Raw genomic sequence first — 25,325 nt, 5'->3', positions numbered from 1 at the left:
ATGAAAATAAGTGTTGATTTGGGAGAAAATGTAGCTGTAAGTAGGCCCAGGACTTTGCAGTTTTTGTGTTTGAAAGGTATACAACTTTCTATTTCAGGTTGGGTATGGGCGGTGAGGTTTTGAAGATACACTTCTGAGTATATTTTTGTTTCTCTCACTGATCAGTAGTGACTTAATTCCAATAATTTTTTTCTCCTTTTTATGTTTTCCCAAAGAGGGTTTCTCTGTGTAGCCCTGGCTGTCCTGGAACACATTCTAGACTAGTTGGGCTTCGAACTCAGCAATCTGCCTGCAGCCGCCTCCCGAGTGCTAGGATTAAAGGAGTGCATCACCACCACCCAGCCCAATAAATTCTTATTCTTTGCATTGTCCTGGCATGTGAGTTGTGTTGAAACTGACTGGACCCAACAATGTAAAGGCTTTACCACACTGCTGACATTCATAGCATCTGTCACCAGTACGAATAGTCTCATGAAAAGCAGAATATACATAAAAAGAAGCTCAATGAAAAAGCTTCACCATATTAAATAGATTCACAATGTTTCTACCCAGTTCAAATTCTTCCATGATGAAGATGACTACAAAATTGTGCAAAGGCTTTACTAAATATACTCAGAGCGTTTCTCCCTCAGCCTTTCAATGGCTAGGAACAGATCTCATGACCAAACCAACTCTCAGAAAAGCAAACATTTAAATTGGGGTTTCTACACCTTGCAGTTTGTCTTGTGTATGCCTAAAGAACTATGACATGCAAAGGCTTTACTACATTTATAACATTGACATGGGTTCTCACTTGTATGTGATCTTTTATGTTATCGTAGATGACCGTGACATCAAATGCTTTACAACACTGATTACCTTCCTAAGGTTTCTGTCTTCTATGTGTTCTTTAAAAATAATGGAGACTATAGAGTTGTAAAAAGTCTTTACCACATTGATTACATTCATGAGGTTTCTGTCCAGTGTGGAATCTTTTACGTTTTGAAGATGAGTGGGATATGCACAGGCTTTAGCATACTGACTACATTCCTAAGGTTTCTATCTAATACAGGTCCTTTTATGATTATAGAGACAATAACTTTGAGAAAAGGATTTATCAAATTGATTACATTTCTAAGGTTTCTCTCCATTATGGGTTCTTTTATGATATTGGAGACAACTGTGACCTGCAAAGGCTTTACCACAGTGATTACATTCGTAGAGTTTCTCTCCATTATGTTTTTTTTTATATTTCAATTTTTTATTAGATATTTTCTTCATTTACATTTAACAAGCTATCCTGAAAGTCCCCCTATACACTCCCCCAACACTGCTCCCCTAACTACCCACTCCCACTTCTGGGCCCTGGCATTCCCCTGTACTGGGGCTTATAAAGTTTGCAAGACCAAGGGGCCTCTCTTCCCAATCATGGCAGACTAGACCATCTTCTGCTATATATGCAGCTAGAGACATGAGCTCTGGGGATATTGGTTAGTTTCTATTGTTGTTCTGCCTACAGGGATGTAGACCCCTTCAGCTCCTTGGGTACTTTCTCTAGCTCCTCCAATGATGGAACTGTGTTCCATCCAATAGATGACTGTGAGCATCCACTTCTGTGTTTGCCAGGTATTGAAATAGCCTCACAAGAGACAGCTATATGAGGAGAGTATGTGTTCTTTTATGATATTGGAGATGACTGTGACCTGCAAAGGCATGTCCACATTGATAACATTCATAGGGCTTCTTTCCAGTACATTTAGTTTTCTGACGTTGAAGATGACTGTGACGTGCAAAGGCTTTACCAATTACATTCTTAGGGTTTCTCTTGAGTATGTGTTCTCTTATGACACTGGAAATGACTGAGTTGTGAAAAGGCTTTACCACATTGATTACATTCATAGGGTTTCTCTTGAGTATGTGTTCTTTTATGACATTGGAGATGACTGAGTTGTGAAAAGGCTTTACCACATTGATTATATTCATAGGGTTTCTCTCCAGTATGTGTTCTTTTATGATATACGAGATGACTGAGTTGTGAAAAGGCTTTACCACATTGATTACATTCATAGGGTTTCTCTCCAGTATGTGTTCTTTTATGATATTGGAGACCATTGTGACTTGTAAAGGCTTTACCACATTGATTACATTCATAGGGTTTCTCTCCAGTATGTGTTCTTTTATGATATAGGAGACCATTGTGACTTGTAAAGACTTTACCACATTGATTACATTCATAGGGTTTCTCTCCAGTATGTGTTCTTTTATGACATTGGAGATGACTGAGTTGTGAAAAGGCTTTACCACATTGATTACATTCATAGGGTTTCTCTCCAGTATGTGTTCTTTTATGATATATGAGATGACTGAGTTGTGAAAAGGCTTTACCACATTGATTACATTCATAGGGTTTCTCTCCAGAATGTGTTCTTTTATGATATTGGAGACCATAGTGACTTGTAAAGGCTTTACCACATTGATTACATTCATAGGGTTTCTCTCCAGTATGTGTTCTTTTATGACATTGGAGACCATTGTGACTTGTAAAGGCTTTACCACATTGATTACATTCATAGGGTTTCTCTCCAGTATGTGTTCTCTTATGACATTGGAGATGACTGAGTTGTGAAAAGGCTTTACCACATTGATTACAATCATAGGGTTTCTCTCGAGAATGTGTTCTTTTATGATATTGGAGACCATTGTGACTTGTAAAGGCTTTACCACATTGATTACATTCATAGGGTTTCTCTCCAGTATGTGTTGTTTTATGACATAGAAAACTACAGCTTCGTGCAAAGGCTTTACCACATTGATTAAATTCATAGGGTGTCTCTCCAGTATGTGTTCTTTTATGACATTGGAAACTACTGTGTAGTGCAAACACTTTACCACATTGATTACATTCATAGGGTTTCTCTCCAGTATGTGTTCTTTTATGATATTGGAGACCATTGTGACTTGTAAAGACTTTACCACATTGATTACATTCATAGGGTTTCTCTCCAGTATGTGTTCTTTTATGACATTGGAGATGACTGAGTTGTGAAAAGGCTTTACCACATTGATTACATTCATAGGGTTTCTCTCCAGTATGTGTTCTTTTATGATATATGAGATGACTGAGTTGTGAAAAGGCTTTACCACATTGATTACATTCATAGGGTTTCTCTCCAGTATGTGTTCTTTTATGATATTGGAGACCATAGTGACTTGTAAAGGCTTTACCACATTGATTACATTCATAGGGTTTCTCTCCAGTATGTGTTCTTTTATGACATTGGAGACCATTGTGACTTGTAAAGGCTTTACCACATTGATTACATTCATAGGGTTTCTCTCCAGTATGTGTTCTCTTATGACATTGGAGACGACTGGGTCTTGCAAAGGCTTTACCACGTTGATTACATTCATAGGGTTTCTCTCCAGTATGTGTTCTTTTATGATATTGGAGACCATTGTGACTTGTAAAGGCTTTACCACATTGATTACATTCATAGGGTTTCTCTCCAGTATGTGTTCTTTTATGACGTTGGAGATGATTGTGACATGCAAAGGCTTTACCACATTGATTACATTCATAGGGTTTCTCTCCAGTATGTGTTCTTTTATGACATTGGAAACTACTGCGTAGTGCAAAGGCTTTACCACATTGATTACATTCATAGGGTTTCTCTCCAGTATGTGTTCTTTTATGATATTGGAGACCATTGTGACTTGTAAAAGCTTTACCACATCGATTACATTCATAGGTTTTCACTCCAGTATCTGTTCTCTTATGACATTGGAGATGACTGCATTTTTTAAAGGCTTGACCACATTGATGACATTCATAAGGTTTCTCTCCAGTATGGGTTCTTTTATGATATTGAAGATGAATGGGTGTTGGAAAGGCTTTACCACATTGGTTATGTTCATGTGTTTTCTCTCCAATTTGTCTTCTTATATTACTTTGGAGATGACTGGGACATGAAAAGGCTTTAGAACGTTCATTACATTCATAGAGTTTCTCTCCACTATGATTACTTACATACCTGCAATGAAAATTGGCACATGTGATATGTTTACTACATTAATTTCCCTGTTCAATCATTTCATCAAGATGAATAAAGTTTACAAATTGGTCTACTGATAAAGATGTACCAGATCATCTGGTTTTATCACTTTATATGTTCATGGTGTTCTCCCTCATTATGGGTTGTTTTGCATCTTTCGAGATATCTGTGATGGTTATTTCATGGCTAACATTTATAACATCCTTTTTATACGGGATATTTATATGATGTATTACATCTATATGAGGAAAATAGAACAACTCATAGCTTTATAACAGTAATTGCTTTCATAATTTTTTCTGTAGCGTGAATTGTACCACATTTGACTGTGAGCCAGGACAAACAAAACAATTTCCAAATTCCTAGTACCCATAAAGATTTTCTACAGTGTGAGCTTGGGGAAGTTCCCAGTAAAATTAGAAAACCAATTCATTGCAAACTTTTATCATATTCAGAATGTCTACCAAAGATAGAATCTGACAATTTTCTCACAGTCCTGGGATAGAAAGTGGTACATTGCTTCTTTCAATATTCCTATGCTCACATGGCTTTTATCCATTGTGACACATGATATATATATTAATAGAAGAGTAACAGATGAAAGGTTTCCAAATTGCATTCACACTGTTTGACTTTTTATTCCTCATAGACGTGTAATATATGAATTAAGGTTTCTCCTATGACAACACTCTTGACTCTCATAAACTGTACCCTAAACAAATGATCAATTTCAGTATAAGAATATGAGTATCACCAACTTTCCCATGGATTATTTGCTTATCAGAAGGTTTTGGATATATATTTATCACTATTCGATGTGCGATATCTAAGTCTTGTATGTCTATACACATCGTCAGATCAGTATGGCTCTACTAGAGGTACAAATTGAATAAGGGTATCCCTTAAGGCAATGTTTCCTCGTCTTTTTTTTTTTTTAAAGGAATGATTTGATAGATAAATCAGATAACTACATCGAAGCAGTACATTTTTTTAAGAATAGTATTATTAGGGCTGGCAAGATGGCTCACTGGTAAAGAGTACAGACTGCTCTTCCGAAGGTCCTGAGTTCAAATCCTGGCAACCACATTGTGGCTCACAACCATCTGTAACAAAATTTGATGCCCTCGTCTGGAGTATCTGCGGACAGCTACAGTGTACTTATATATAACAAATAGATAAATATTAAAAAATATTGTAATTATAGTTACACTTCAAGTATTGACATTTTACACTCCTGCTTTTCTTTAGAGCTTCCATATCACAGTAAAATTTCCTTAGAGGAATAATTGCATAAAATTGAACATGAAAATTACCTTTCATTTCTTCTTGAACTTTGAAAATGTCTTTCAATATGATGGTTTTCCCAAGTGTAGCCTAAAAGACAGTACCAGAAAAATGAATGATGCAGTATTGGAAATAAGGCAATATTCAAGGTACTGTGAACTTTCGCATCACTGGACACTATTTATTCAGCTCAGTCTTCCTTGTTCTCAATTGTAATAACAGATCACCATCACTAAACAAGAGACATGTTTTCGAACTATTTTGAAAAGCAAAAGAAAATTCACACTTATACCTATAACAGTGAGGTTCCAGTAGGTCTCCAGCATCACATCTTTGTAGAGACTCTTCTGGGAAGGATTCAGCAAATTCCACTCTTCCCCAGTGAAGTTCACGTGCACATCATCATAAGTCACTGCATCCTAAAATATCACATACAAGTGTACATCACAAAGCATGGTACTGACATCACTGTAAAGCAAATGTACGCTTCCTTGACCATATATTCATGTAATTCTGGTGCTTCCTCCACTGACTACTGGACACAGAAGTTATAATCTAAGTACCGTCGTAACATTTTAAAGGAAATTGAGTTAAAGGTTCACCTGTGTTGCTTACGAACATTTTAAATAATTAGGGTAAAGACTTTAAAGAGGAATTTCAATTGAGAGGGAGATGTAGGGTGAAACCGATCAACAGTACTGAGGACATATCCCAAAAATTGTAAGAAGAATCACTAACAAGAAAAATCATGGACAAGCAGGGTGTATTTGTTCATGTCTTTGTCCCAGAGTCACGGGCAGGTATACGTCATTGAGGTGGATCCCAGTCTGTTCTATGTAACACATTCCAGGACAGCAAAGGTTACATATTAAGATCATTACTCCACTGCAAAAATCAACCACAGAGACAAAAATGATAGAAAGAACTCAGTTGTTTACTACAGTTCCTACAAAGAAGTATACATTCCCTGCACTTATGTACTCATCTAGCAGAAACAGGAAGTGTACTGCTTTAAACTGCAACATTAGTAAAACTTTACTAGCAATCAAGGCACATTTAATGAACCAATGGACAGATGAAAATATTAGTAATATAAGTGTTGAACATAAAAAGCAGCATAAGGCAGGAGAAAGTGATAACTCAGCCGTGGAATTCTTGCTGGTCTTCCAGATAACAGTGGTCAATTACTAGCATTCATGTGACTCATGGCTTTATGAACAGGAGTCCTGAGTCCACCTTCCAACAACACTAACAATGTGGCACACATGATATTCATATTCACGCACACAGGGAAAACACACCTATTTATTTAAAAAATTCAAAACAAACACAAGAGTTTGGGGAAAGATCAAAACCCAGAATACAATGACTCTGAAGCTTCAGGCAGTATTGATGTCATGAGCATATGCCATCCTAAAAAATAGACTAGACTCTATGTGCTCATGGGGTACATAGGGGGCCCCAACCCCACTCATAGGAGCAACAGAGGAGATTGGGAGGATGGAGTCTGTGAGGGCAGGGACCTAGAGTAGGGATCATGATCAGGGTGATAATGAATATCTAAATTATAGGATAAACAAAAAAAAGGAAAGAAAGAAATAGGAAAATTATGAATGTATATACAATTTCATCTTCCCCAAGATGAATCTAGAAAGGCTCCTGCACTGTTCTAATGTCTAAAGTCTCTGCTGACACTCAAGACAATATCTTGACAGCCACATCTTGCAAAATCAGAAAGGAAGTTATATCTTTCCAACACAAAATGGCACTGAATACCCCTTCCCATTCCAATAGATAGGAATGTGCACATAGGGAGAGAAGATTGTACCAAGGCAAGAAAAACAGCAGGGCAAACACCAAATCCTATAGCTTTGTCTCAAACACATTGGACTTCAATTGCTAAAGGCATAGATGGTGCTCTTTCTGTAACTTCTAATACATCTCTCAGTTTGGGTACTTCATCTCCCTGTAAGCATCTCTCCATGGCAGATTTCTCAATGTGTTAGTTTTCTCTACAACCTGTGGTCACAAAATGCAACTCAAACATCAACCGCACCACCTACATGCAAGGAACTCAAACAGAGTCTTCCCTGGGATCCTGACTTTGTCAAAAGATGGCTGGAGTGGTGCTAAACTGAAACCATAGAGAAAGAATCTATGACCACGCTATTTTCATCTTTCAGTTTCCAGAAACGGCACAATGTGGATGATCCTGTGAAGTTTGGCTTCTAAATTAATGGACCCTGTCTCCCTTGGACCACATTTGCATCCGTTTTTGTTTAAGGTTCCATCCTGGGATGAGGAAACACTTTGAATACTCCTTCTATTAATTTAAAACACTGCAAGCAGGAGGAAGTGCTACACTTAGGGTACCTTCATAGGCACATACCCACAAGGCCATTTGCTCCATTAAGTTCATAGCCACATTATTTATAACAGTTAGAAACAGGAAAGAATGCAGATGTTCCTCAACTGAAATGTGGACACAAAAATACATGTTTCATTTACAAAATGGGATGCTATACAGATATAAAAAACAAGGGCATCATGAATTTTGCAGAGACACGGGTACAATTAGAAACTAATATCTGGAATGAGGTAACTCAGGCCCAAAAGGACATGCATGTACATACTCACTTACAAGTGAATAATAACCATAAGTACAGGATACCCACACTGCACTTCATAGACCTGAAGACAGTAAACCACACAAGGCACAAATGAGCATGGTTGAATCTCACTCAGAAGGTGGTAGGAAAGAGACAGAAGTGGCAGGTAGAAGGGAGAAAACTGGATGGGACGGTAGTCAAGAAAGAAGGGGAGTGTTAAACAGGTGTGGTAAGAGACAAGAGAATGACAGAAAGCCAGGAAAATGAAATGAAATCAGCAGATGCTGGGAGGGTTAGGGTAGAGGCATCTGTCGAATGTGCCTGAGAATATGAATGGGAGGGCACAAATGCAGCTAGGGAGGTGATCTTAGCTTAGATATATAGCACTGAGTTATGGACCATGAAGAGGTGACACCTTGTAGTCAGACAGAACCAGCAGTGAAGTGTTCAGTACACCAAGAAAACCAAATACCTTTCCTCCCAAAATTTGTTCTGTCTGCAAGTAAGGCAGGCACAAAGATGTGGAGAGCCGTGAGCAATCGCCATTACACAATGGCACTGGCTTCTGCTGTGCCTAACTAGTAAACAAGCCTTGTGCACAGGTGCGAGAGTGAATTTTCGCCAAGTCACTGCACATCTCGGGGCGTAGTAATGAGGTGATGGGCGAGCAACAAATCAGGTGCTGACAGGCCATGCTGAGGGTTATATAAGTAGCACCATTTTCCGGGTTCTGGGTCTTCCCTCCTGAAGAAGCAATAAAGCTTTTGCTGCAGAAGAATCCGGTTGTCCGAGTGTGTTCTTGCAGTCGAGAACAATAGCTCGGGACAAGCGGCGCCGAGAACCCGGGAACTTCATACCATCACTGGCACAAGGGAGACCCTCAGTTAGCGGGGCGGGTTCAGAACTGCGGGACACGTAAGGCTCTGTAAGGTATGTTCGGTCTTGAAATTTCTCCAGACTTAGAGGCCCTTTTGTGTGTTTTCAAGGGGCTCGTTCTTTTTCTTTTGATTACGTACTGCTTACTCCACCGCTGGAACTGCTGACTGGTTCTCAGTTGTGGTCAGGCACGATTAGATAAAAGGGCAGCGAGCAGTATGGGAACCTCCCACTCCGTGGTGATCGCCTTAGGGTCGGTCTTGAGGCAGTGTGGCCTAAAAATCGCCACTAAAACTATAGAGGGCTTTGTTAAAGAGATAGATAGCTTGGCACCGTGGTATGTGAGCTCAGGGTCATTAACTATCGCCTCTTGGGAGAAACTGAAAGGAGATCTAGTTAGGGAACAGCAGAATGGAAAACTTAAAGCAGGGACCATGCAGTTGTGGGAGCTGTTAAGATCGTTAAAAGACAAGGATTTTCAGCAAATGGTTGAGGCAGGGCAGAGGGTCCTGGGCGAGGTCCGAGACAGTCTATCAGAGACAGAGCGGGGAGAGAGTTTAGGAGTTCTGAGAAAACAAGGTGCACCTAAGAATAAAAGCCTTTCCATGGGCCTTGAGCCCGAGGAAAAGAGAAATAAGGGAAAGAATGCCCTGGGAGAGTTTAGAAAAAGGGATGGAAAGGGAGAGACAAAGAGAGATTGAGCTGGGGAGGCACCTAAGGGAAGGAGCCTCTATCCGCCATTAGATAAGTTCAAGGTACTAGCTGTTAGTAGCTCAGAATCAGATGAGGAACTTAGCCCCTCTGAGGAAATAGACTTAGAGGAAGAAGCGGCTCGCTATGAGGGAGAAAGATACCAGCCAGATGAAAGACGAGCTAATCAGTCACAGAATAAGACAAAAGCAGCTAGAGACAAATGTCAGCTCAATGCACGGTCTCTGGGCCCTCGACCTCTGGGTCCTAGTGCACCTCCGCCCTATGTGCAGAGGTATCATTCAGACTCATTCATTCCAGAAGAGGAACAGAGAAAAGTGCAGCAAGTGTTTCCGGTCTTTGAAGGCACCGATGGCAGATGCATTCACGCTCTGGTGGAGTATATACAGATTAAAGAACTTGCTGAGTCAGTCTGTAACTATGGAGTCAACGCCAATTTTACTATAGTGCAAGTCGAAAGGCTTGCTACTCTGGCAATGACTCCAGGGGATTGGATGACTGTAGTAAAAGCAGCAGCCCCTAATATGGGAATGTATCTAAAATGGAAAGCTTTGTGGCAAGACTCCTGCCAAGCACAGGCAAGGGCCAATGCCGCCGTTGAAGGGGACCAAAGAACAGGGACTTTTGAGTTGCTTACAGGTCAGGGACAACACGCTACTAACCAGACAAATTACCATTGGGGAGCGTACTCCCAGATCTCAGCTGCCACTGTTAAGGCATGGAAGGCACTCTCTAGGAAGAGAGAGGCAAGTGGACATTTGACAAAGATTACTCAGGGCGCCCAGGAGTCGTTCTCAGACTTTGTGGCTAGAATAACTGAAGTGGCAGGGAGAATTTTTGGAGACCCAGAGGCAGCTACACCTTTAATTGAACAGTTGGTCTATGAACAGGCTACGCAGGAAAGCACAGCAGCTATTACACCCAGAAAGAGCAAGGGATTGCAGGACTGGTTGAAGGTTTGCTGTGAGCTTGGAGGGCCACTCACTAATGCCGGTTTGGCAGCTGCCATTCTACAAGGGCAGAAGCACCCTGACACGGCTGAGCTCAAACTCTGCTATAATTGTGGCAAACCAGGACACTTAAAAAAAGGACTGTAGAGCCCTTGTCAAAAGGAGAGCGCCAGGACTGTGTACTAAGTGTGGGAAAGGGTATCATTGGGCCAGAGATTGTCGATCAGTCAAGGACATTCGAGGCAGGCCCCTGCAGCCAGGATTTCCTCAAGCAGTAGAGAATGAGGCCATTCCAAAAAATGGGTATCAGGGCCCCAGGTCTGTAGTAAACAGTATAATGAGACATCACCCCAGGTTGTAGAGTGTTTGGTGGTACTGGAGGTCCTTGAAACATTCCCAGGACCACTCAATATTGTATCTGATTCCTTACATGTGGTTAATGCAGTTAATACCCTTGAAGTTGCTGGTTTAATTAGACCCTCTAGCAAGCTTGCTCACAATTTTCAGCAAATTCAGTCTGTCCTGTTACATTGAAGACATCTTGTTTATATTACTCATGTCAGGGCTCATTCTGGCCTTCCTGGCCCCATGTCTCATGGGAACAACTTGGCAGACAAAGCCTCTAGAATCGTGGTGGCTGCTCTGTCCTCACAGGCAGAGGCTGCAAGGGAGTTTCATAAATGCTTCCATGTGACAGCTGAAACTTTACGCAGCCGTTTCACTTTAACCAGGAAAGAAGATCGTAACATTGTCACCCAATGTCAAAATTGTTGTCAATTTTTGCCTACTCCTCATGTACGGGTAAACCCCCGAGGCATCAGGCCATTACAGGTCTGAAAAATGGATGTCACTCATATTTCCTACTTTGGAAGAAATCAATATTCACATGTTTCCATTGACACCTGCTCAGGTTTTATGTGTGCTACACCTTTAACAGGTGAGAAAGTCTCTCATATTATACAGCACTGTTTAGAAGCTTGGAGTGCTTGGGGCAAGCCCACAATCCTTAAAACTGATAATGGGCCAGGATATACCTCTACTAAATTTCAGCAATTTTGTCATCAAATGGATGTCACTCACCTGACTGGCCTTCCTTATAATCCTCAAGGACAAGGCATTGTGGAATGTGCCCATTGTACACTCAAGTCTTATTTTATAAAACAAAAGGGGGGAGTTGATGAGACTCTGCCCGGCACTCTTCACACTTAATTTTTTGAATCTTGATGATCCAAGTCGCTCTGCAGCTGATCGACATAGCTCAGACCCTGATAGACCAAAAGAAATGGTGAAATGGAAGGATGTCTTATCTGGTCTGTGGAAAGGCCCGGATCCTATTTTAATAAGATCCAGGGGAGCTGTCTGTGTTTTTCCACAGAGTGAAGACAACCCATTTTGGCTGCTGGAACGACTCACCCGCAAGATATTAATCAAGGATGGTGTGGAAGATGCTGACCTCCCGAGGACTGCTCCTGATTCTGACAATGCTGAACTTGTCTCAGGTTCCTAGTATGATGGGCGAACAGAGATGGGCTATTCTCTCGGCTTTCCCTAAACCAATGCCAGTTCGCCATGATGCTATAGTTTTTCCAAAATTCTTTACTACTATAAAAAACTGGACTTACCATATTTGCCATTTGACCCTTTATGGGTCCCGTTAGGAGAAAATCACTCCCTCCAAGAACAGGGTTCCCTATGTTTTCAATTATTGCAAAAGGGGGACTGTATTCAGCTCAATATCCGTATGTTAGGATCATTTTTGGATAGTGGGACTGTAAATTTCAACCAAACCCGAAGAAAAGGAAACAATGATATTATTCATGTTACATGGTTTTGGTGGCAATCAACAGTCTGGCTAAACGGTACATTCCTGTCTCCCAATTGGAATGAGATGGAGCATCCTCGTCAACCCAGGATTGCTCCTCATTGTGGTGGAGAGGAGGTAGGGGAGTTGCCACCATGGTCAGACTGCCAGTCGTCTGTAGCCAGATGGATTGATGAGCACAAATATTTTACCTTCTCCCCCAATATGTTGTTTGGGCCTGAAGAAGAGTTTGTAATGAGAATGGGCCTCTTCTTGCAGGACTGCAGAATGAGCCCTTACTGCAAATGGCTACTTTGTGGGATTAATGGAAGCTGTACAGATCTTAATCCCCTTGTTTTCTTAAAAGGAGGTACTGTAGGAAAGGCCATTTACACTGGTCTCTCCAATTATACCCTGATTGGGGCATATGGACCAACAAAATATATATAATTCATACTGAAGAAATCTCTGGTTTAAATAAGACACAGATTAATCCAACCAGCTATATATCGACTCCAGTATGTGTCTATCCTCCCTTTTGTTTATTTTGTCTAATGATTCATTTGAAAGCTGTGTAAATAATTCCTGTTGGATTTCTCAATGTTGCGATGTAACAAAGGACACTGGCGCCAAGGTGGCCCATATCCCATGTTGGATCCCTGTTCCAGTGGAAACACCCTCCACCTTATCCCTGTTTCGACAAAAAAGAGATTTTGGCATTACTGCTGCCGTGATCATAGCAATTTCAGCCAGTGCAGCTGCTGCTACAGCTGCAGGGTACGCTATGGCTAGTACGGTCCAAACAGACACAAAATTAAATCAGCTTTCAGTCGATCTGACTGATGCCATCAATGTCCAAACTTCTGCTAGTGCCCAGTTGAAGGGAGGGCTGATGATTTTGAATCAGCGCCTTGACCTGGTTGAGGAAAAGATAGGCATCCTATACCAGTTGGCCCAGTTGGGTTGTGAAAGAAAATTGGGTGCTCTGTGTATTACCAGTGTCCAGTATGAAAATTTTACTCGTGCAGCTAATCTGTCTAGACAGCTCTCCTTGTATCTTGCAGGAAATTGGTCCGAGGGGTTCGATGAGACTCTTAAGGCCCTGAGGGCGGCAGTTTTAAGGATCAACTCAATGTGAGTGGACCTTTCATTGACAGAGGGCCTCTCCTCCTGGATTTCATCTGCATTTTCTTATTTTAAAGAATGGGTGGGGGTAGGTTGATTTGGTACTGCCATCTGCTGTGGACTTGTGTTCATGCTCTGGTAGCTTTGCAAGCTCAGAGCCCAACAAACATGTGACAAGGTCGTCATTGCACAAGCACTTGTGGCCACTGAACAAGAGGCCTCCGCCAAAATCTGGATTATCTATGCTCATGGATTAGTAGACATTTGAGTTCTTCATATTTAGGCTGGCCTCTTTTGTAGAGTTCGCCCTAGGTCATTTAGTAGTTACTGTCACATAGCACTGCGGTATCCAGGGACGGGCAACTTTCCTCATGCACAGATCAACCTAAGACACGGGGCCCGGTGGGGATAGGGTTACCCTATGATGGGAAAGGCTGTGACATTAGAGGAACAACCTAAGACCTAAGACAGGAGCCACAGCAGATGGACATAATTACACGGACCTAGTACAGCCTCATTTTAATAAAACAAAAAGGGGGAGATGTGGAAAGCCGTGAGCAATCACCATTACAAGATGGCGCTGGCTTCCGCTTTGCCTAACTATTAAACAAGCCTTGTGCGCAGGTGCAAGAGTGAATTCCTGCCAAGTCACAGCCCATCTCGGGGCGTAGTAATGAGGTGATGGGCGAGCAACAAATCAGGTGCTGACATGCCACTCTGAGGGCTATATAAGCAGCACCATTTTCCGGGTTCTGGGTCTTCCCTCCTGAAGAAGCAATAAAGCTTTTGCTGCAGAAGAATCCATTCGTCCGAGTGTGTTCTTTCCGGCGAGAACAATAGCTCGGGACACAAAGTTGAAACAGAGACTAAGGGAATGGCCAAATTATACCCTGCCCAACTGGTAACCCATCCCATGGGCAAGCACCAAGGCTGGCATTACTGAGGATAATTTGTTATACTTGCAGATAGTAGCGTAGCATCATTGTCCTCTGAGAATCTTCATCCAGCATCTGACTGAAACATATGCAGAGACCCACAACCCAACATTGGACAGGGCTCAGGGAGTATTTTAAGAGTTGGGGAAAGAATTGAAGGCCTCTGAAAGAATAGGAAGGCCATGAGGAGACCCTCAGAGACAACTAACCTGGAACCTAGCAGACTCCCAGAGATGGAGCCACCAACCAAAGAGCACACACAGGCTGGGATGGAGGCCCCCACCATCCAGAGCAGGACATATCCCTTAAGCTGTTCCTGTCTGTGCAAACTCTTTCCCTAACTGGGCTGCCTTGTCTGACCTCAGTGGGAAAGGATGTGTCTAACCCTGCAGAGACTTAACCCTGCAGAGACTTGACATGCCATAGATGGTGGATACTCAACTGGTTCCCACGCTCTCTGGGGAGATAAAAGGGAGTCAGTGATGAGGGACTGTGGAAGGTGGAATGGGATGGGTGTACCGATATGAATGTAACTTGAATAAAGAAATAGAATGATTGAACAAATACTTATCAATAGAATAAAAATATACAAATCAGGCGATAATTTTTACTCAATATTCAATATCTCAGGGCATAAGCCAAGTACAAAAGATTTTTTTTTTGGCCAAAATATCACACAAATGACCTCTTCCTAAAGTTTTCAGTCCATTTTCCACTGAAATAGTATGACCTCAACTTCGTGTGGCTGCATTACTGTCAACACTCCAATCTTCCAGACCCTATGGGAACAACCGATTAAACTCCATATACAGCTTTCTATGACTTTTGCCATCTCAATTTCTGATATTTTCCATATTCCTTCAAAAGAGACCATAGATTCTGTCCAGCAGCAAAATCAGCTTTTGAAACAATTGCTGTTGTTGTTGTTATTTTTTTGTTCTACCTTGCAACTCTGCTGCTGTGATGGTTTCCTCTGAGCAGAAGCACCTCAGGTAATAAATGTTTGTTTTACATGGTTCTGTCAGATCACAGCCCACCATACTGGGAGCTCAGTCTAGAAACTAAAGCTACAAAATGAAGGCAAAAACATTTGACAAACACTACTTCCTGCTTTGCTTTCTTGCTTGGTCACTCTCTCATGCTCTGTAGCCTCCCTCAGCCTTGAAGCAGGCTGATCCAGACTTTGACCTTGCTGCCACTAAGAAGGAGATTACCTAGTGTCTTAGTCAGGATTTCTATTCCTAAACAAACATCATGACCAAGAAGCAAGCTGGGGAGGAAAGGGTTTATTCGACTTACACTTCCATACTGCTGTTCATCACCAAGGAAGTCAGGACTGGAACTCAAGCAGGTCAGAAAGCAGGAGCTGATGCAGAGGCCATGGAGGGATGGTACTTACTGGTTTGCCCAGCCTGCTCTCTTATAGAACCAAGACTACCAGCCCAGAGATGGTCCCACCCACAAGGGGCCTTACCCCTTGATCCCTAATTGAGAAAAGGCCTTACAGTTGGATCTCATGGAGGCATTTCCTCAACTGAAGCTCCTTTCTCTGTGATAACTCCAGCTGTGTCAAGTTGACACATAAAACCAGCCAGTACACCTAGGGTAGAGCCTTCTGACCTTGATGGCCCTATTTGTCTTCTCCAAGACACTGCTTCCTGCTGAAAGGTCCTTGAGAGGTTCTGAAGACAAGCCCTGTAGATCGCCTATGGGCTCGCTCCAGGCACCAAGAATGGGCTGTTGGGGGATGGGCCTACCCTCTTTATAAGCAGAGACTCTCAGTAAACTTCAGAGGCTTTGAACAGAAAGTTTGTCTTGGCCTTGTTGTTTTGTTGCCCTCTGATCTCTTTCAGCCCCTGGCTGCCTTTCAGGGGAACCCAGTTCACATGGCTGCAGGCAGCTAAGATGCTCACCTAGCTCTCTCATCCAACCCATGACCACTTGTTTCCCAATATTGCCACCCTTCCTGGGAGAGTCTTCCTATATCAATTATCAACACTATCTCTCAGAGACATAGAAACCAGCCATTCTGATGAGGGCACACCTGCAACTGAGACTCCTTCAGATGACTGTAGCCTGAAATGTTGAGTTAAAACAACTATGACACAGAGACAATAATAAATGAGAAAGTTGTAAAATTCCAAAACCAACGATCTAACCATCTCATTACAGGACCCCTGCCACCACATCAGGGAGTTGGAGTAGTGTCTGAGCCAGGATAAAATGGGAAGGGCTCTTTGCTCAGAGCATGGGAAGATACAGTGGAATGGGGAGAAGAGAGGCTGCACTGCTCTGTGGTGACATGTCCTTCACCCTGGATTCCCAGGTCAGTAAGCCCTAAGAGGAGGCCAAACAGCTGGAAGGTGAATAGAGGAGCAGATTGCCCCACAGACCTGGAAATAAGACTGCTGGTCTAAGGAAGATATGTTAACTTTGCTGGAAGGGATGAAAAACAACCTCCCATATACTGACAGCTCCAAGTTCAAAACTACAGAGGCACATATAGACTAAGAACAGGGTTGTGTAGAAGGTCTTTATCCTTTCCACCCTGTTTTGCAGAGTCTGATTTTGCCCTGAATGCAGTCATAAAGAGCTCTCTGTCAGGGGCAATTTAATGGGTACAGGTCCTCTTGATAAGAAGGACTTAACCCATGGTGGAGGGTGAGTAACTATATTAATTGGGATGGAAACAGTCTCACTTCCTCTCTCAGTAAGAGAACACTAAAGTGGCACAGACATAATAGAGGGAGACGAGGGGGCAGTGAAGGCTACATAGTAGATTCCACCACTTGTACAGAGGAGAAAATGGCAGGTGTGAGCCATGGAGCAGAGTTCCAAGACTGCTGTAACTTCCAAGAAATTAAGACCAGGGGCAAACAACCCCTGTTGCAGACCCTGGAACATTTTCCTAGCCCTTTCTTGCCATGACTCTCCAGCATTTACACTTCATTGTAGTTCAACATTCACTTTGTTCATCTCCCTCCACGAGTACTCAAGAATAATCAAAAACCAAGGTACACAGACACATTTCTGACAGTCAGGTCACTGACACAAAGAACAGCAATGACACATCCTAACAGCGGTCTCTCAACCCTTCCTGAGGGTCTTGGGGTTCCAGTCAAAGCATCAAGGTTTTATGCCCAACTCACAGAAACTGCAAAACCAGCACAGAGCCGATTGCAATGCAAACACACAGAGGTCTTTTTTATGAGCTTAGTAACAAGGACTCTCAGCAGTCAAACTACCATTAGATACAAACTGAGAGATCAAGTCTAGAGGTTTTGAGTATATATTGTAGTTACAACAAGAGTGGGGAGTTTGCATACAAATCAGCATTGTTAATATTTTAAAAAGTGTATGTCTGGCATAATGTGCAGGAACCAAGCAAGGGGGGGGGGGCAAAAAAAAAATCTGACAACCATGATGGGTAAGCTGTTTTTGTCTTTGTTTACTATAGGAGGTCTTAGTTCCCATTGAGCTGAGGTCTGAACCCCAGAAGGGTGATAATTCCCTTACTTGACAAGGAAGGCATTAATTCCCTCAAGCTGCTGGAACTCAGGCTCCTGCCTAAATTACTGTCCCCCACCCCCACCCCAGCCACCACAAGAGAAGCCTGGCTAAAAGTAAGATAGGCAATGTCCCAAGCTTCTGACCTCCAGGCTAAACCCCTCCCCAGTTACCTAGCAACAGTAAAGCCCATAAAAAGGACTGTTCAGCCCCTCCTATCTCTCATGCTCTCTTGCTCCTTTGTTCTTTTACCTCTCACTTCTCTCCTCTCTCCTCTTTCCTTTTTCTTGACTTCTCCTCTCCTCTTACTCTCTTTCTATCTAGACTTCCCCCTTCTAGCCTTCTCCGGGGGCCTCTCTCTCTCTCTTCTACCTTCTCTCTTTCTCCCTGCCTTTCTATAATAAAGCTCTAAAACCATAGAATGTCTCTGCTCATCAAGGCCCACTGACCTTGGAGGAAGGGATAGGCTTTCTCCTAATGAGCCCTTTCTAATCTCCCCATGGAAGGCCTTCATGTGCTCCAGTCAAGATCCACTGTGCTCACTCTCACAGGTGTGGGAACCTCTCATCCCTCATCCCTCTCTCCCATAACCCCAGGGCTTTAGGAAAGTAGCCCCGGGGCTCCCAGGTTGGGCTGCCCCTTGTTCAGACCTGAAGAGTGGGTCAAAGGCTTAGATGCACACCTGGGGCTGAGAGGGGAGTGTATGGCAGTTCTCCCACATCTCTGTCCAGATCATAGGTGGAACTCTGGCAGGGTGTGGTCCTTCCCCCCTTTCCTTTCTTCCCCAGGGCCCCGTTTTAGTTCCCAACACATTCCAGCTCAGGCTAGTCAGCTGCCTGCTCCTGCCCTCTGTGAGCAATGATCCTGCATTACCAGGACCTGACTTCAACCTTGCCTGAGCTTGCCTCACAGCACTTGCCTTCTTCTTCCTGAAATACAGGGAAAGAGCTTGCATAGCCCTTTACCCAAGGTGCAGTGGGGTTATCAATCTGAGTGGGAGGGAGCCCAGGCAATGAATATTAAAGAGGGATTTTCGGAAACAAGAGTTTTGTTTGTGGCTCAGTGCTGGGCTCAGGGAGACTGCAGCTCCCTTTCACCAGATGATACCAAACAACCCTGGGAGGAAAGCCAGAAATGTAAGGGAAACACTGTTGAGCCGTCTTGGTAGCCAGCAGATCGCCATCAGTGGCAAAGTAGAGAAAAGCCACAGTTGTATTAGGACAGGTTCTCTAGGTAAACATATCTCAAATAAGAATGAATTTCTCTATGGATACAGAAAGTAAATTTAATAGATTGTCTCTCTAATGTCTAATATAGAAAGGCTCTCAGCCAAGGGAACTTAGAAAAATCAAGGACGGGTTATCTCATGTTGCAGGATATTGCAGCTGATATTCACTATGTACCAGAATTCTGAAGAAATAAGGACTTAGGACTTGCACTAAGGAAACCCACCTCTGTACAGTGAAAGGACATAGAAGAACCAACCAGAGTGGTCAGAACTCCTGTTTTGGCAACTGCTGAAACCCAGAGTCACATGACTCCATGGTGCCTATATGACCTCTCTCAAAAATGAATAATCTTAAATAAGCCCATTTAATGCTTTCTTACTTTATAATTACTTTTCTTTATTCTTTGAAAGTGTAATATAATCTCATCGTTTCTACTCTCTAAACGAACCCATATATCCCTGTTTGCTCTCTTTCAAATTCATTACTTCTCTTTTCATTTGTTATTTTATACATATATGTATATTCTCTAAATATATAAACACAGCCTGCAAAATCTGTATAATATTATTTATATGTCTGGCTGGCAACCAACTGGCAAAAGCACATTTTCTTAACATAGAATTAAAGCACGTAAAAACACTGGTTATAGCCAGGCGCGGTGGTACACATCTTTAGTCCCAGCACTCAGGAGGCAGAGGCAGGAAGATTTTCTGGGTACAAGGCCAGCCTGGTCTGAGTGAGTTCCAGGACACACAGGGCTATACAAAGAAACCCCGTCTCGAAAAAATAAAATAAAATAAAAACCAAAAATAAAAACAAACAAACAAACAAGCAACAAAGGACAAGTCAGCCGGGCGTGGTGGCGCATGCCTTTAATCCCAGCACTCGGGAGGCAGAGGCAGGCGGATTTCTGAGTTCGAGGCCAGCTTGGTCTACAAAGTGAGTTCCAGGACAGCCAGGGGTATACAGAGAAACCCTGTCTTGAAAAACCAAAAAAAAAAAAAAAAAAAAAAAAAAGAACAAGTCCTCTAGACAGCCAATCTTCACAGTAGAGCTAGTCTCTACCACTAAGGCATGCTGGACAGTGCCACTTTTACCTTGGAGATGATGCTTCAAGTATCATCAGGGAATGACACCCAGTTCAAAGGACATTTCTACACTGCCACCACTGCAGACACAAATGAACCCCTACTCCTTTGCTGGTCTCCCCACTTCTCTCCAAGGCCTAGGAACAAGCACTGAAATGTCTTTAAACTGTGAAGCAGTGACTGGAGAAATGGTTTATTGTAAGAGAACTTCCTGCTCTTCTGGAGGTTCCAACTTTCATTCCCAGCACCCACAACCAAGCAATTCACAGCTGCCTACAACTCCGGCTGCATAAGCTCTGAGGGCATTTGCACTCTGAGTGTCACACACAGATACAAATTAATAAAAAGTAAATCCTAAAGAGGAAATCAGACCATGGGAGTCTGAGCCCCAAACCCTCTAACAGCTTTGCGCCACTCCACAGCCAATGTGCAAATTCTCTCCTCAAGGTAAAGACCAGTGCTATCTGGACCTAAGCCACCCCTCCACACAGACAGGCCCCTCTGCTCTCCCTCACCTCTGATCACAGGTCTTTTGTCTGCCCTGATAAATCTCAGCCCTTTTCCAGGACTCATCTATGCCTAGGTCTTTGCAAGCAGGCAGCCTCTACATTCCAGACTGCTCAAAGGTCACCTCTGCAGAGATGCCTGTCTTGACTTCAGTTTCCTCCCCTCCAAAACCACATCCTTTCCCCAAGTTATGCATAACCTTGATTCATCACTACCTGGCACACAACATGACATAATCACCTGTCTATCAGTGATTATCAACTAGGGAGGAGCCTTTTACAAATATAAAAGCTCCAGGCCTCACCCAAATCATATGAAATCAGAATTTAGGAGACAGAACCAGGTTCTTCCAGTCCACAGACCCCCCCTCTCCCACCCGGCAACTCTGAACACAGCCAGGACTCAGGGCAGCCTACAACAGTACTTTCAAACCCTGGTGCACACACTGCTCCTGAGAGTGCTGTTAAAATGCACACTCTATTTCCACAGCTCTACCATGAAACCTGAGGCTCTGCAAGTTGCATACCACACTGACTGGTGGTGTCTGGTGAAGCATTTTGCAGTTTCAAGGGCCTATGCTCATCAACAGGACTTCCTGCAAGTATGTAAAACAAACTCCTGAATCCACATCATGCAACAGAGTGGCCATCAACCCATGTCGCCACCAAGCATCTGAGAACAAATAATGTTAGCAAGGAGCTGACTTCATTCTTGGGCTAAAATGCTGACCAAACGCCAAAAGCGCAGTCCCCCACCATGAAAGGCCTCTGTAACTTCTTGGCCTAAGCAGACTTCTACAGCCTGGATGGATAGGAAAATTCCAAAAAAAGGCCTAGTTGATCACCAGCCCAAGAGTGGATATTTCCCTAAGGTAGGGACACAGATATGGAAGACTGGATTAAACCACCCAGGAGCCTCTAACACCAGGCTTCCATTCAAGGCCCTTTCATCCACATCCCTGATCAAATATAAGCATTCCCAGTGTTCCTGTTCTCTATATCATCAGCACAGATGGTCTGATCACATGTAAGCAGTCCCAGTCTTCCTGTTCTCTACATCATCGCCATAGATGCTCTGATCACATGTAAATGGTCCCAGTCTTCCTGTTCTCTATATCATCGCCATAGATGCTCTCACAGACATGGCCTCACGTCACTGATCTGCCTGGAAAATAGGTCTCTCCCCACGAAATCACATATACTTTCAAAGAGAAGAGATGTCTAATCCCTTCACCTAACACACAGCAGCAGGTCCCAAATGAACCACAGCAAGAGCTGGGATGCACAAGGAGTGGTATCATAGTAACTGCACTACTAATCATAAAAGAGAAATTGAATTCTGCTGGAGGGAAACCAATTCCACCCTAACTGATTCAAGACGTTCCAGAGACACCAATTCAAATTTAAGGGAAGCATAAAATGATGACCTGTTAACCTACTCCCTTCCAAGGATACACTGAGAAAAAGGGGGCATCCTTCTGACCATAGATTCAAAATCTGTTAGCCTGGGATTCTGAAGGAGCTGGTTTACAAACAAGTCACAAAGGACTACAACTCAGAATCAAATGCAAGGCCAGTTCCCACTGGAACTGCTAGGCGGAGCCTGACCCCATGAACAGCATCCCCTGGGAGTCTGTACAGTCCAGATGTTCATTCTCCTTTTGCAGTTAGAACAGCAAAGCAATTTCCAAGGTAACCAAGGACAACAGAATAAGAGACTCATGGCCATGGAAGGAAAAAGTTAAATTTTAATACTTAAGAGTCAATATTAAATTTATTTTTAAAACTACATCAATGCCAAATGAGCAGGGTAGGAATGAATGGAGCTATGAAGAAGCCCTAACAAACAACAGGAGTGTCCCAAGAATGCACACAATGTTTCTCTATTTCGAGAGTATTTTGAAGTAACCAGAGGCTTAAATAAACTAAGATATAAAAATCAAAGCTGGGAAGAGGGTGGGGGGTGGCGCAGCTCATTTTTCAGATTTATGCCACAACTACTCATTTTCTCCCTTATTTCCAAAGCACAAAGCTGACACCAGTTGCACTCTGCACTTTGCAAACTGTGCAGAGTAAGTAACCCAGAGAAAGTCAACAGGAAATCAAAAGTTTCAAACCAGCTACACTCTCACCTGTTACCAAGACAATAAGCTCCTTAGAGAGAATGCATGGGTTCTGGGAAGACAGCTTAGGGGGTCTGGTGCTTGCTACACAAGCTTGTGAACCTGCAAGGGGATCCCCAGGATTCATGGGGAGCAGAGAAAGGCTGTGGGGAACTTATTCAGCAAAGCATTGCAAGTTCAGCCTCTGTGCTCAGTCAGCACAGGAGACAACACACACACACTCTCACAGGCACACCTAGGGGGAAGGACAACAATTTCCATTTATATGCACACCTTCATCCATTCATCCATTTTCTCCTCCCCTGCTCCATTCTTATTCCATGGTCTATATATTAACTACAGTGAAATCTGGTAAAGCAGCTACCATTCATTAAGTCTACTGGGTACTGTACCAGAACCTTCAGTAATAGACATGATTATCTAGACTGTGAACTGGACTGAAAACGGTAAAAGAGTGTGTGGGTGGGGAGGGTCTCATCCCAATTCATACACCTGGAAAGTGATGGAGCCTGACTTGGAGGTGGCTTATCTAGCTATGGGCAGTTTTGAGAAAGCACCATAACTAAGCATTGGAAAAAGCCATGCAGTTTGAGTATGCAGCATCCAGCCAAGTTCAAACTCCACTTGCTGTGTCTATAACCTGAACTAATCTCTTAGCCTCAAATTCCTTATCTGCACAGCAGGGATAGATATTAAACACAACAGTTTGATACCTGTAATACAGGCCACGCACTGGCGAACTACTGACATTCTAGCTACAGATGTGCAAGCCAAGAAAGCCTATTTCAGTCAGAAAATGACAATGGCTAGACATATTCTCCATTGGAAGCAAACAGGTTTGCCAAAGTTAATCACATAAGTTTACTAATTCCTTAACTCATTAAGTAGAAGACCAGGGACTAATTTTTTAAGTTGTATTTCTATGAAATTCATAACATTTTGTAGTCACAAAATCTACTCTAATGTCTCATTTCACCATAAAAAGACATTTGCTTAAAGTCCAAGTATTGTGAACATGGTGTGTTACTTACTATACTAGAGAGAGAACAACATTTTGTATTGGAAGTGAACATTAAATAATGTAGGAGAAAGAAAACATTATTTTAAGTAATCCACACTGAGTCCTTTCACCCTTCAAATTAGTTCATACACACTATTATCTTAGAGCGGATGCTGGCTTTACTTAAAAATGAGACAAGCCTGCAAAGATTTCAGGTTTTCCCTGTTTCCAACTCAAATCCATTTTCTGATTAGGAGGCTGAGTGAAGCCAGCCTGCAATTTAACAGAATGACCAAATCCAGTCTCTCTTTAATCTACCCAGTAACTGAGCTCTTGGGTAATCTCCTACACTGCCTGGAAAAGCAGCTTTGGGTTCATCCAAAATAAACTAAAATTAATCAGAGAGAGGCCACGCCTACTTTAATTGCAACTTGTATTTTCCTGGCTTTCCAACATCTGCCAGTATTACTGATACCTAACTGATTCAATACAATGAGAGAAGCCTCCTAACTTTATAAACATGGGCTTTCTTTTGAGGACATCACACACAAGTGTCCTTTCCACAGAGGGAATCCTACCTTTTTTGATGTAATTATTTTCATAAGCATTAATGATGCATTTTCGAAACACTGTCAATATCTTCCTAGTGCTTTTCAAGGGCCTTCATGGGGCAGGGGCTCTCATCCCCCTCATCCTCCACCTGCCTCATTAAAGGCATCAGTGGAACCTAAAGGCCAGGCTGAGAAAAGTGGACTAAAGCAATCTGCTCTCACTGAACTCACTACAAAAGATTTACAAGCAGATCTTTGGGAAGAGGGGTGAGAGGAAAGAAAGGGGACGAGGATGAAGGAGAAGAATGGATACCCGAGCTCACTTCCAAGAGCAGGATGCTGAACCTAGTATTTTTCATTGAGTCTAGTCCTGACTGTGTAGGTCTACAAAGACAAATATTTTACACGAACTAATAATAGTCTAGTTTTTTGTTTGTTTTTCAGGCGAAGCCTAATAGCAAATGCTTTGTTCAGGCAAGGGGAAAGGATGTAACGACATAGCTTAATTTGAAAACTCTCTGAACAACAAGCTCTGGCACAAGTATTTTAAAATATCTATCCCATATTAAAATTCTGAGCAAAGGAAATGTAGTCTTGGGTTCACTTTGCTACACGTGTGTGTCTCGTTCTCCAGCTCGTTCTCTGGCTGGACGCACAAAGCCTACAGAGCCGTGTGGGCGCAGGTGGAGGGCACTGGTTATCGGGCACCAGGCGCGGAAGCCTACCGAGTGCCCAAGGCGCAGCGCGATCCCAGCCGCCTTGCCTCCCGCCCCGCGCCGGTGACGCTACCGCTCACCTCCTCGATGGCCGCCACGGTGTTCCGGCACTGGGCCGTGCGCGGGGTGAAGATAGAGGCCGTGGGCGCCTTGTAGTCCTCATGGGTCTCGGCCACGAATTCCGAAACGGAGATCTGGTCCTGGTCCGGCATCGCCGGGGCGCCGGGGCGCCGGGGCGCGGACTGCCGCCGCCTCAGTCGCCCACGACGCAGGCTCCAGCCAC

At 43.0% G+C, this 25,325-nt stretch overlaps 1 pseudogene; it reads right to left on the bottom strand.

Moving 5' to 3' along the window:
• Positions 1-1,038: 1,038 nt before the first annotated feature.
• LOC147001120 (uncharacterized) lies at positions 1,039-25,325 on the bottom strand (annotated as a pseudogene).

The sequence above is a fragment of the Mus caroli genome, unplaced genomic scaffold (assembly GCF_978045245.1).
Source record: "Mus caroli unplaced genomic scaffold, Mus_caroli_1 scaffold_14, whole genome shotgun sequence".
In the NCBI taxonomy this organism is placed as follows: Eukaryota; Metazoa; Chordata; class Mammalia; order Rodentia; family Muridae; genus Mus; species Mus caroli.
The sequence above is the reverse complement of the archived record's forward strand: the minus strand, read 5'-3'. Positions and strand labels throughout refer to the sequence as shown.